Consider the following 12,271-nt stretch of genomic DNA (forward strand, 5'->3'; position numbering starts at 1 on the left):
GTGAACACAGTTTTTAATTGTGCTATTCGTGCCACCAGTATTTATGTGCTACGTCTTCATCAAATGCCATTTTAATTATATGCTGTTTTTATGTAAACGTGCCTCGTCAAACTACCCCTTTTTGCATGTTTTAACTCCAATATTTTCCCCTTCTCATATGTAAATTTCATCCTTCATCCCCATATTTTATGTATGTACTGTTCCCCTGTGATATTTTATGTAGTATCTTGGCTGAAGAATGGAGAATTATAACGCTGACAGCGGGACCAACGTGCTGTCATCCTTTTCTTAGATGCCGATGCGAAAACACAACACCAGGAGACATCCATCAGAGAATCAAGAATGTGTATGGGGCAGCACGACTGTCGAAAACCACTGTTGTGGAATGGTGCGCCAAGGATTGCTGCTGCTTCATGATAACGCATGTCCCCATATCGCAAATGTCATATTGCAAAAGTTACGCCAATCCAAGTGGGAATCATTTTTGAACCCATCCTACGGTCCTAATCTCTGCTCATGCAATTATCACGCCTTCTGTCCCTTAAAAAAGACCTTGAAGGGTCGACGATTCCTGTCAGATGAGAATGTGCAGCAGGCAGTTATAGACTTCTTCACACAGAAGGATGCAGTATTATACTAAACAAGTATCTTCAGCCTGGTGCGTCAATGGGGTAGTTGTGTCAGTGCTCAAGGCTATTCTACCTGATTGGCATACAGATTCTGGACTGTTCAGCCTTCGAATGGAAACTGTTTGATCGCCCATTTTAGATGACAATATTTTCCATTTGTGCTTTAGGGGTGGACCTCATAGTCTAGTGGTAAGGTCTGGGTCCCGAAAGTGAAAGAGTTTTGTGACTTTGCAGTGAACTTTGAATATGGGAAAATATGCCCTGAAAATCAGTATTCCTGCTCTTCAAAATACGAGTATTAGAAGACAATATTTTTCATTTAGAATTCATGGATGGCCTTCATAGTCTATTGGTAAAGGTTGTGCCTAGAAGTCGAAAGATGTATCTAGTATTGCAAATACATGTATTCAGGATCTCAATCACAAACTAAGAGAAATATTTTACACTGTGAAATAACGATGTGCCCTAATATCTACTAAACTCTATATCTGTTAATTTCGCTTAATTAATATTTATGTATATTCACTCACCTGGTCCTTCAGCTAAGTCATTTTCAAGCAAACGGAATATACTTTCAAAATAACACTTCTTTATGACATATCGGGACTAACTTGGGACAATTATACATTGCATGAGTCTAGCCCAAAAATTTGTTAATGATACACATTCAAAGTAAATGTGCTACACGATAATGGTGAAGTGTGTTTTCACAACCGTTTACTATTTGCGTGGGCTCATGAACTAACTGCTCGAAATATTTTCGGAGAATGCGTTTAGCACAATTTCGGATGATATTTTATGCGTACCGGAATTAAAAATGTATTTTCGCCAACATATCGAGGGTAAATTAAACTCACCACCAACTATTATCGTATGAGTCGGGTACGTGTTTGAAATCAAACTCAAGTTTTCTTTGAACCTTCCAGCAACTGTATCATCTGAGCTGGGAAGACGGTAAAAGGATCCGGTTGCCGGCAATGACTTCTGCCCATACTAACTCACAGGAAGTATGTACTTCAATTTCTCGACGAATTAAACTACATCCAATAGCAACAAACACGCCACCGCCAACCGTGCTTAGCCTGTCCTTTCGGAACACCGTTAGGTTCTTCGCAAAAACTTCCGCTGAGCTTATATCCGGCTTTAGCCAGCTTTCAGTGCCTATAACTATTTGAGCATCAGTGCTTTCTATTAGGGCTTGGAGCTCTGGTACTTTCCCAACACAGCTACGACAATTTACAACTGCTACACCGATGGTTCCTGTAGCTACGCCGGCCGAAGTGGCCGTGCGGTTAAAGGCGCTGCAGTCTGGAACCGCGAGACCGCTACAGTCGCAGGTTCGAATCCTGCCTCGGGCATGGATGTTTGTGATGTCCTTAGGTTAGTTAGGTTTAACTAGTTCTAAGTTCTAGGGGACTAATGACCTCAGAAGTTGAGTCCCATAGTGCTCAGAGCCACTGCAAATGTAGCTACGTTCTTCCTATTTTCGACCTGCACTCTTCGAGACTGAACCCTTTTTGTTCTTCCCCGAGACCTTTTAAACTAAAAAACCGCTCAGTACACGCCACACAGCCGCTGCTAGCTGCGTAGCCGCCTCCTGTGTATAGTGGACTCCTGACCTATTCAACGAAACCCAAAATCCCGCCACCCTATGGCGCAAGTCGAGGGATCTGCAGCCTAGACGCTCAGAGAACCGTCTGAGCCTCTGACTCAGACCCTCCTCTCGTCTCTGTACTAAAGGTCTGCAATCGGTCCTGTCGACTATGCTACAAATGGTGAGTTCTGCTTTCATCTCGCAAGCAAGACTGGCAGCCTTTACCTCTTCTGTTAGCCGCTCGAAACCAGGTAGAATCTCTTCCGATCCAAAGCGACACACATCATTGTTACCAACGCGAGCCACAACTTGGAGCTGGCTGCTCCCTGTGACCATAGCATCCGGAAGGACCCTATCCACGTGTGGAATGACTCCACCCGCTACACAGATGTAGTGCACATTGGCATTCTTCCTTGCCTATATTCGAGCTGTCACCATCTACAGAGTGTAATCAGGACGTTGAAAGGCTGGTAACATGGATAACCTGTCGTGGTCTAAATCTCACTTGTGACCCAAAAGACGAGGCCACTTTCCACTTCAAAGTGTAAAATACTAGGTCGACTCCTGACGTATGATTCATTACTGGTGGAATAACTGGTGCTGGCCTTCAAACATCAAGGACGATAGTGGGGGACTTCGAAAAAGTCTACACTTTGAGATAATCGAAGTTGACCTAACTCTGCCAGTTACAGACATCCACCACGCTCTCACTGAAATCTAAAGTGGGCAGACTGGAGAAAGTATCAAGAACATGTGAAGGAAAACATCAATAAGATCCACCCATGCCCAACAAACCACAAAAGGTTTGCTGGGCTACTAATGACTGCAGCAATAAAATCCATTGCCATGGAGGAATGGAAAGAGTACATCCCATGCCATTCAGCAGAAAGTGAGGAACTGTTGGGTGATTCTAAAAAGGACTAATGACAGTGAAGTTGCTGAGCATAAAATCGAGCTCTGAGATCAAGAACGAAGAAACAGGAGGAAGGTGACAGTATTCTCTATTAACTTTCCGCCTTCTAGTCATAAGGTATGAAATTTACTACAAAAATGCAATACCCCATTCTTAGTGATGCCCGCTGTAGTAAATGATGATTCCCAGGCTGAAGTGAAGAACACTTTACCTGCGGCGCAAGTTTAGAAATAAGTTAATTCTAATAACAACTGAAAAATTGTTCATTATCACTTGGGAATAACAGTAACATTGTTCACTGGCGTCATACCAATTCCGAGGGAAACCTCATTCCGAGTGGGTTTTAGAGTGGCAACTGTCGGGGCCGCGCCGTATGGAGTAACGTGAAGCAATGCAGAGATGGTGCGGTGTAGAGTGGAGCGTCCATGCTGGTCTTGGCGAGTTCCGATTGATGAGCTACGAGGTGTAGCCGATTCGTGGCCCAGAACTGGGTGAGCAATGGAATCCGCCCTTGTCGGAGGTTGCACTTCAACATCAGTATCCCACAGGCAAAAGGAAGTTTGTGGCCACGTGACGTGCAGACAGTACTTGTTTCATGGTGTGTGCACTGTTCGGAAGTGTGGCTGATGCCCTCCTGCGGAGCTTGTAACAAACGGTGTATTAACAGACTGTTTCACGTAGTATTGTGGCCACAACACGCTATGCCTTTGTGGTATACAGGAACAATCTCCAGAGCAGCGACACACGCAGGCCAAGAGCAGCGACACACGCAGGCCAAGGGTAAGCGACTTGCAGGGCAAAGATATTGTGGTCGTAGCACAACGTAGTATCCCTATAACCTATCCCTATAACCAATATAGAACATTCCTTCTCCATTAAGTAGCAGATGGCGAAATCATCTCAATGAATATATGAAGATGATATCTGTTCTTTCGGACATGTCCAAAAGAACAGATACCATATATATATAGAGTTAAGGTTCATTGGCCATCTTCTGTGCGGATGCACACACATTGCCCAAACTCTTACAGGAATCGGTAAAGGCGCGAGTAATGAGTGTAATGGGCAGGTGCACTACGAATATGGTGTGGGACAATATGTTGGGAATGAGGGTCTCACAGGAGGCCTGCCAGAGATAAGTCCCTGCAATCACACTATCCTCTGTGTCCTCGGTGGCTCAGATGGCTAGAGCGTCTGCCATGTAAGAAAGAGATCCCGGGTTCGAGTTCTGGTCGGGGAACACATTTTCAACTGTTCCCGTTGACATTTATCGACGCCTGTGTGCAGCTAAGGGTATTCGTGTCATTGTATTAATTTAATTGTAATTTCATTTCAATGAAGGTTGCGGATCCTCCATCCCTTTTCCCATGAGAGGAAATGGTGAAGCCAGTGAGGAAGAGCAGTGCTGATAGGCATTCAAAGGAGCAGAGCTTTCCCCAGGCGACACAGGAGGTTCAAGTGAAAGGGAGCTAGGGGTGGCTGTAACCCAGTCTCTGGAACCCAGGAAGATACTATGCAGGGTGTGACCAACCAGGGTAGTGCTGTGAAGAGAGATTGCAGGGGAATTATTGGCTGCATACAAGGTAACCCCAAGTTGCTGGTACAGTGCCTCACAGAGGCATGCCTGGTGACCTGATGTTGCCACACTGAGAGGCATGAAATTCCTATCAGCCACGGATTGTCAGCCGATGCGGCTTTGGAGGTTCTGGAGGCACTAGGAGCCTGAGGCTCGACCACTGCAATGCCAGGAGCTTGGCAGCACCAACAACAGATGGCACTGAAGAACTGAAGGGCAGCAGTCACCAGCTGTGAGAGTGTAGGATAGATGGGATGCAGAAAGCGCGAAAGGGTCCACCCCCTAGTCCAGACACTGGTCATGACTGTGGTCACTCGAACACTGTGGGGAAGACTGTTCATCATTAACAAAGAAATTGGTACATTCTCGATTTGGTCGGAAATGACTGTAACCACAAAAATGCCCATCTTCCATAAATAAGTCATAGTCTACATTCTCCAAACAGATGTCTGGGAGAAACTGACAACACTTGCACTTGCAATATAGATAGCCCTGCGCTGCAAAACTTGTATGCTGCGTGCTGTGAATTATATCTCCTAATATATGGCCCAGTCCTTTTTCTGGCAATCAAACTCTCGAAAGTTCTGTGCTGAAGTGAGAGAAGTTTGCCAAGACACACCAACCATAGTCAGAACCTCCGTGATCTGAGATATGCTATGGAGTAGGTTCTGAATTTGCTGCTCCTATAACAGAACGACTTTAGAAAAAGACAGCACCGACAATCAAACAGACATCATATATCAAAAACGCACTCAAACCTCTCATGAAAGCACACTGCTGTAACCATAAAGTTCAATTACTGAAAACAACACAGACCAACAGCTTCAATTAAAAGAATGCCTACTTTAAGAACACATGAACAGCTCACACGAACCATGCATAAAATAGATACATAACACGTTAATTGCACAAACTCACTTAACCTGAAAAACCTGCAACCTCATTAACAAAATCAATGCAACCAACAGCAGCAGACACTGAGAAACTTGAACACCATTTACAAAACGAACGCCTACCGAATTGGGATGACCAAATCGACACACAGTAACTGACTCCAAGAATTGAACAGTTCTTGTCCAGATCGTGGTTGAACACACCTGCACTGTAGTAGGAGTCGCTGACTGTGACCAACACTACTGAATACAGATTGTCACAACACAATAAACATGAAGACACAGCCCCAACCAAGCAATCTGACTCAAAAGAGAAACTGCATTTGCTTTAAACCTACAGTTACTGCATCAGAGAGCTTGTCTGCATGCTGAGTAAGTGGTGTCAGTGATAGATATAGTGAAAATTCAAAGTCTGGAATCTGTCCTCCATGCTTATTTGATTTCCACACCAGCATGTCAGGATCTGGATCAGGGAGCTTCTCTGTGTGTTGACTTGGTTGCTGGTGCTGCTGCTGATGATGATGCTACTGCTGCTCAAATGAACTTGATTTCCACTTCAGTGTGTCAGGAGCTGCGTCAGGGACCATGTCTGCATGCTTGCTTGATAACTCTGCTGCTGATGCTCAAATTATCAGACACTGTATATGATATTTCTAGGTGCTGTTGAACTGAAGGAAAAATTAAAAAACCATAAAAAAACACACATTTACTCATACATAAGGAATAATAAACGTTGAGAGAGAGGAATAGTTTAATAATTACAATTGAGTGTGTGAGTCAGTTTTCTCTGCCTTGGCGTGGTAAATCTCTGATTATGCTTCATGTGATGATCAATCTTTCAGTGTGAAGTGCACAGTAAAATTGGTGGGTTCATTTGTTGGTTAGTAACCCTGCACGTTTAGGATGAGTGCTGATGGTAGATGACTGTACCACCACACAAACTGAAACAATTATTTTGGATTGCATCCATATCCTAGGTCAGCCAGTTTGGATTCTGACGTCATTGGAGATGTCATGGATCCTAAACGTAGAACCATGCAGTTCAATACCTGTAGAACAATGTCATCGATATATGAACCACATACTAGAAATTCGTAGCAGAGACTTTTTCTTCTTATGAAGTTTTCTAATAACTCTGAAACATTTCAGACGAAGCTTGGACTTTTAGGAATTTATATGAAGCAGGAAACTGATCAGTGGACGCCACGTAACACTTCACCCCATACCTGCTATAGCAAAAATACTGCTTCAAAATGTCTCCAAACCGTGCCAAACTTCCAACAAAATACACCCCAACTGTAGCAAAATGCTTCCCAAACAACAGCTTCCATCATCATCACCAACACTCTCAATGCTCTCACCACCCCAGGAGCATTCCATACTTTACAGTACTAGTTTGTAATCTGAGAGTTCCACCAGTACAGTAGAATCTTATATCAGGGTAGTCAAGTTGGCCAATATATTCTTGATGGCTAGTAAGCCTGGACGCTATGGGTGAGTGGTGGACAGAAATCTGCTGGAAATGTTAGATATCCTATGCAAAACGTAAACCACTTATAAGTTATGTGAGGAATGTAGTGCTAGCCTGGGCATAAGATCACATACTGTTTATAGTAAGGATGGTTGGGGTTTATCATTCATCTACACTGATACCAAATTTCCATCACATCAAGACGTGCCTGCAGTGAGAATCGGTGTGAGTTAAGAAATAGTATTGCCAGTCATCAACAGAGTGTGTGGGCCGCTATGGTACAATTGGCTGAGAATCTGCAATTATGAATCTCCTACTATAGCTACCAGTGAACCTATTGCAATCGGAATTTGCGATGGGGCACTGTTTGAATCTATGCATGTACTACTACCATTACTATTACTACTACAAGTAGTAGTAGTAGTAATAGTAGTAGTAGTAGTAGTAGTAGCAGTAGTAGTAGTGGTACAATAGTAGCACAACTACTACCAGCGGAAAAATGTTCCTATTGTCGCACAAAAAAATGCAAATATGTTCCTCTTTAATTAAAAGATTCTGACTCTAATGTGTGGTACCAACTGCCTCATTATACTTTCCTCAGTATCTGTAAAATTTTTCCCAAAAATTTTGGTATTTGAACACATTTGGGCTTTTTCTAACATGCATCTCGCGTCAGACTCCCACAAGCTCCACGAACTGTCACTCATTCACACCTGCTAGCCCACCTCCTCCTTGTTGTCATTCACTCCTAGTTGTCCTTTCTCACTCACTCATTCAGCCCAACTCTTTGTCACTATCTCTTTGTGTCTGTCTGGCATTGTCTCCCATGTCCAGCCACAGTTTCTTTCGTTCTGTCCTACTACTACAGTCTCCTCTCACTGTCACTGTCTCCCTCTTGCTCTCACTTACTGCTAATATCTCATTTATTCCTGGCTCTCACAGACTTCCATTTTATCTTTCTCTTTATTCCTCTCCCCCAGGTACTATCTCCTTCACTCTTTTGCTAACAGTGTTCTGTCATTGTCAACTGTGTTCCACTGCCACTGTGTCCCTCTCTTTTTCTCATATTGCCATTGTCTCCTTCGCTCTTTATATAAGACAACCACTGTTTACTATCTTCCACTACTTATAACTTTTCCATCTCTTTGCCACTGCCACTGCCTTCTCCCTCTCAGCATAAAAAAGTGGAAATACGTTCCCATGCTAAAATTTTTGGGAAAATTTTTAAAGGTGCTGAGGAAGGTAGAATGAGGTAGCTGGTATCCCACTTTTCAGTTAGAGCCTTTTAAATAAACAGGAACGTAATCGCATTTTTTGTGTTCTGATAGGAGCAATTGTCCGGTGGTTCGCTTCTTTTCCCTGCTGCAGTAGGCAATGTAAATCTTATGAAAAGAAATATATTGGTTAGTAAAATTTAGATAGTTTACTTACATGAAATTTAAATAACGCAAAACTAATTTTACTCCTCAGACCGGATTTTGCGTGAGAAACAAATTTTCATGTGATTCAGTACTGCAACATAGGGTTCTTGGATGATAACGGAGACACTTTACAGTATATTTCTCTGTGCTACTTCAACTTACAAAATACGTTTTCGCCTCTCACCGGATTTTTACTTGCGTATTTTACATGTACAAGTAGAGTATCTTTGAACCTCTGTCTCTCGGAAACGGAAGAATATATGAAGAAAACTTTCAATCGCATTCGAGATCGGGATCGTAGGAATACACTGTAAAACTTGCTGCGCAGAGCCATCTCAGAATCTGTGGCTAGGTTTCGGTGCACAGAAAACAAGTTTCTCCTATGTTTCTCGATCTCTGAAAATGGCAGACGGCTCCTCAATGCTCCTAGAGAATATATAGTTAAAATTTTAGGAATTTGCTGTGGCTGTTTATTATTTAGATTTCTCCTCATTCTGGATTTTACATGTAGAAGTAGGGTACCTTTGAACGTCTCTATCTTGGAAACGGATACAGATATCAAGAAAATTTGCAAGGTTGTTCGAGATCGAGATCTTACAAATAAATTTCGGCCATTTGCTACGCATAGCACTAGGCTGGGTTTTGGTCCGCAGGTGGTGGAGAAAATACAGTATTAAACACTCTTTGTGGGTTTTCTGAGGAACCGCCCATGGACTACTGGTGCCTCCATAAGTCTCATGAAGCCCACCGTAGACCATTTCAAATGCAAAAAGAACCAACCGATTTGCTCCAGTTGCCTAAGCACGGGAAAGTGTGAAATATTCATACTTTGACCCAGTATTGTAGGATAGTGACACTAAGACACTCGTCTGGTGGGTCTACAAATCGTTTCCAATAGAACCCGAGGTACAGGAAAATCCTGTTTTTACGTGTGGCACCTTGGAATATATAAGATATGCATGTTGTCGCACCAACTCAGCCAAAACGACACGCACGTCTGTATGTACTATTACAGTACTTATCCTGCGCAAGCATCCTTACAATTCATCAGAAATTAGAGGTGTGATGGGCGGTTTCTACTGTGTGTGTGTGTGTGTGTCTTAAAGATTTCTTCTGTAAATTGAAGGTGGAGAGGGAAGAAATGAAACGAAAGGAAAAGGAAGAAATTCACAATGTCAGCTGCATCAGGACTTTATGTGGAGTCACCGGGGACGAGTAAAAATGTGTGCCAGACTGGGTTTCGAACTCGGAAGCTCCTGCTTACTAGCAAGTTGCGTTAACCACTGTGCCAACTGGACACAGTGTTTGTTGCAATTCCGTGGACTATCTCAGTACACCCCTTGGCTGACCCACACTCCAACTTAGCGCCACCTCTACGCATTCCCCATTGGTGTCCCCATTGCTCACTACTTTGAGATTCCCGCAGGAGGTCGAACGTGATTGTACATCCATGCTGAAGGTGGTGGAAAGAACAGACATCAAGCATTGATAAAATCGCTTTGCCTCAATGGGCTATGAATCCCCCACCTTCAGTACAAATGCATAGTCACGTTCGAGCCCCTGTGGGAATCTCAAAGCAGCGAGGAAGAGGGACATGGACAGGAACTGCAAATAGGTGACACTAGGCAGGAATGTGTATCTGACAAGGAATGTCCGCCTGGTGTCCCCCATTCAACCTGAGAGTGGACAGGTGGCTGCTCCTTTAGCAGGGTCCGAGCAGGCACACAGATGGAGGAGTTTACTAGTTATCAGAAGATCCAGCAGTAGGTGGGTAATGGAGCCCCTTATGCAGACAGCGTTCAGGGCTGGAAAGAAAGCCAATGTGCACTCGGTATGTCTGTCAGGGGCCCTCATGTAAGATGTGCAGGTGGCCTTGTCTGCAGCTGGCGAACGTGCAAGCAGCAGTCGTCTGCAAGTTCTGGCTCACGTCGGCACCAACAATGCCTGTCACATGGGTTCTGAGGTCGTCCTAAGTTCATTCAGACGGCTGTTGGAGGTGGTGAAGCCTGCTGGCCTCGTGTGTGGGATACAAACAGAGTTCACCATTTGCAGCATTGCTCCCAAAGTTAATCAAGGTCCTTTGGATTGGAGCCGAGTGGAGGATCTCTACCAAATGCTTTGCCAACTCTGTGAAGGTCTTGGCTCAAGATTTCTAGACCTGTGTTATTGTGTAGAGATTTGCAGGACTCTCCTTGATAGGTCGGGGTGCACTACACAAAGGAAGCAGCTGCTTAGATAGCAGAGTACTTGTGGAGCATATATGAGACTTTTTTAGGCTAGATGGAAGTTTGAGGTGCTCTGATGAACATTTACCAGTCGATACACAGCAAGGGAAGTCAGAGGGCGTTCAGAATAAAGATACTTCGACTGTCAAAATTTTATCAGCAAACAATCGAGGTATTCTTAATAAACTTCCCAAAATTATTGCCCTTCAGGAAATTCTCACACTCAAATTATTCCTGGGACTGAGAGCTGATTGAAACCCAAAGTGGAAGGCTCTGAGATATTTAGCAAGTCATGGAATGTATATCAGAAAGACAGATTAGTGGCCATAGGGGAAGAGGAGTGTTCATTGCAGTTGACAAAAATGTCTCTATTGAGGTCAGTGTTGAGTGTGACAGTGAAGGTATCTGGTCACATATAACAGGTGTAGGTGAAACCAAGTTAATTTTTTGATGTTTTTGCCAGCAATGCGATTCTGGTGTGACAGTTCTAGTCATTCAAACAAAGACTATGGTCAGCTGTACAGAAATACCCAGATCATCCAATACTAGTTGGAGCTGACTTTAACCTACCAAGTATAGAGCGAAAAGTCTAAGGATTCGCTGCAGGGGGTACAGAAGTTGTATATTGATGAGAGTTCTGGCTAGCAGATCATTTTGGATTAAAATTTCCAGGTTACACACCCTAAAATCTAATTTCGCAGTATTTCCCAGCCAAAAAATCTCATTTGCCTATATCGAAAAAACCAAATTCTCATTTTCTCGTTGTAAAAATTTACAATTCTACTAACTATATTCTTTAAAACGAAGAACCATCAAACTCTCATTTTCTCATTTAAAAATTTTCAAATGTAAAAACATTTTAATCTTTATGAATAACAACCATCAAACCTTATCTATCAATATCAATGACTGAAATTTAAATAAAAAATCTCAGAGGTACATTTCCACTGTAAACATTTTTATAAAACTAAAAATCAAATTTCATTCTATATAAGTATGACCAAAACTACATGGCCAACAAAGCTGAGTTATATAAAAATTTAGAAAAATATAGGAAAGGAAAGCATGGATTGAGTTATAGAGATTTAGAACATTATTGCAAAGAAAATGGTTATTCAAATGTAACTAAACAGGATCTGATAGAATTTAGTAATTATTTTAATAGGAAAGAAATGAAAAAAGTAATGGAGAAGAGAGAAATAAAATATAAAAAAAAATAAATAACCTCAATCAGTTGCTAAAATAGAAAATTTCAAGAATTATTCCAAATTTAATAAATAAAAATTATTCAAGCTATTTGTAAACCTGCTGACAATACTAATAATAATGATAATGATATCATTGAATTGAATAAAAAATCTATAAAAGAACATCATATCTCCAAAAATATAAAAATTAAAAATTATTCTAAGCTTAGAAACACACCATTTTTTGATCTTATCAGAAACTCTGAAGGAGAAATTAATAACGATAACTATTTGAGTAAAAAATCTTTAAGTGATCTTCATAAAATCTGTAAAACAAAAATTTAAAATATTATTCTAATATA

This window comes from Schistocerca serialis, chromosome 3 (genome assembly GCF_023864345.2).
Source record: "Schistocerca serialis cubense isolate TAMUIC-IGC-003099 chromosome 3, iqSchSeri2.2, whole genome shotgun sequence".
Classification (NCBI taxonomy): Eukaryota; Metazoa; Arthropoda; class Insecta; order Orthoptera; family Acrididae; genus Schistocerca; species Schistocerca serialis.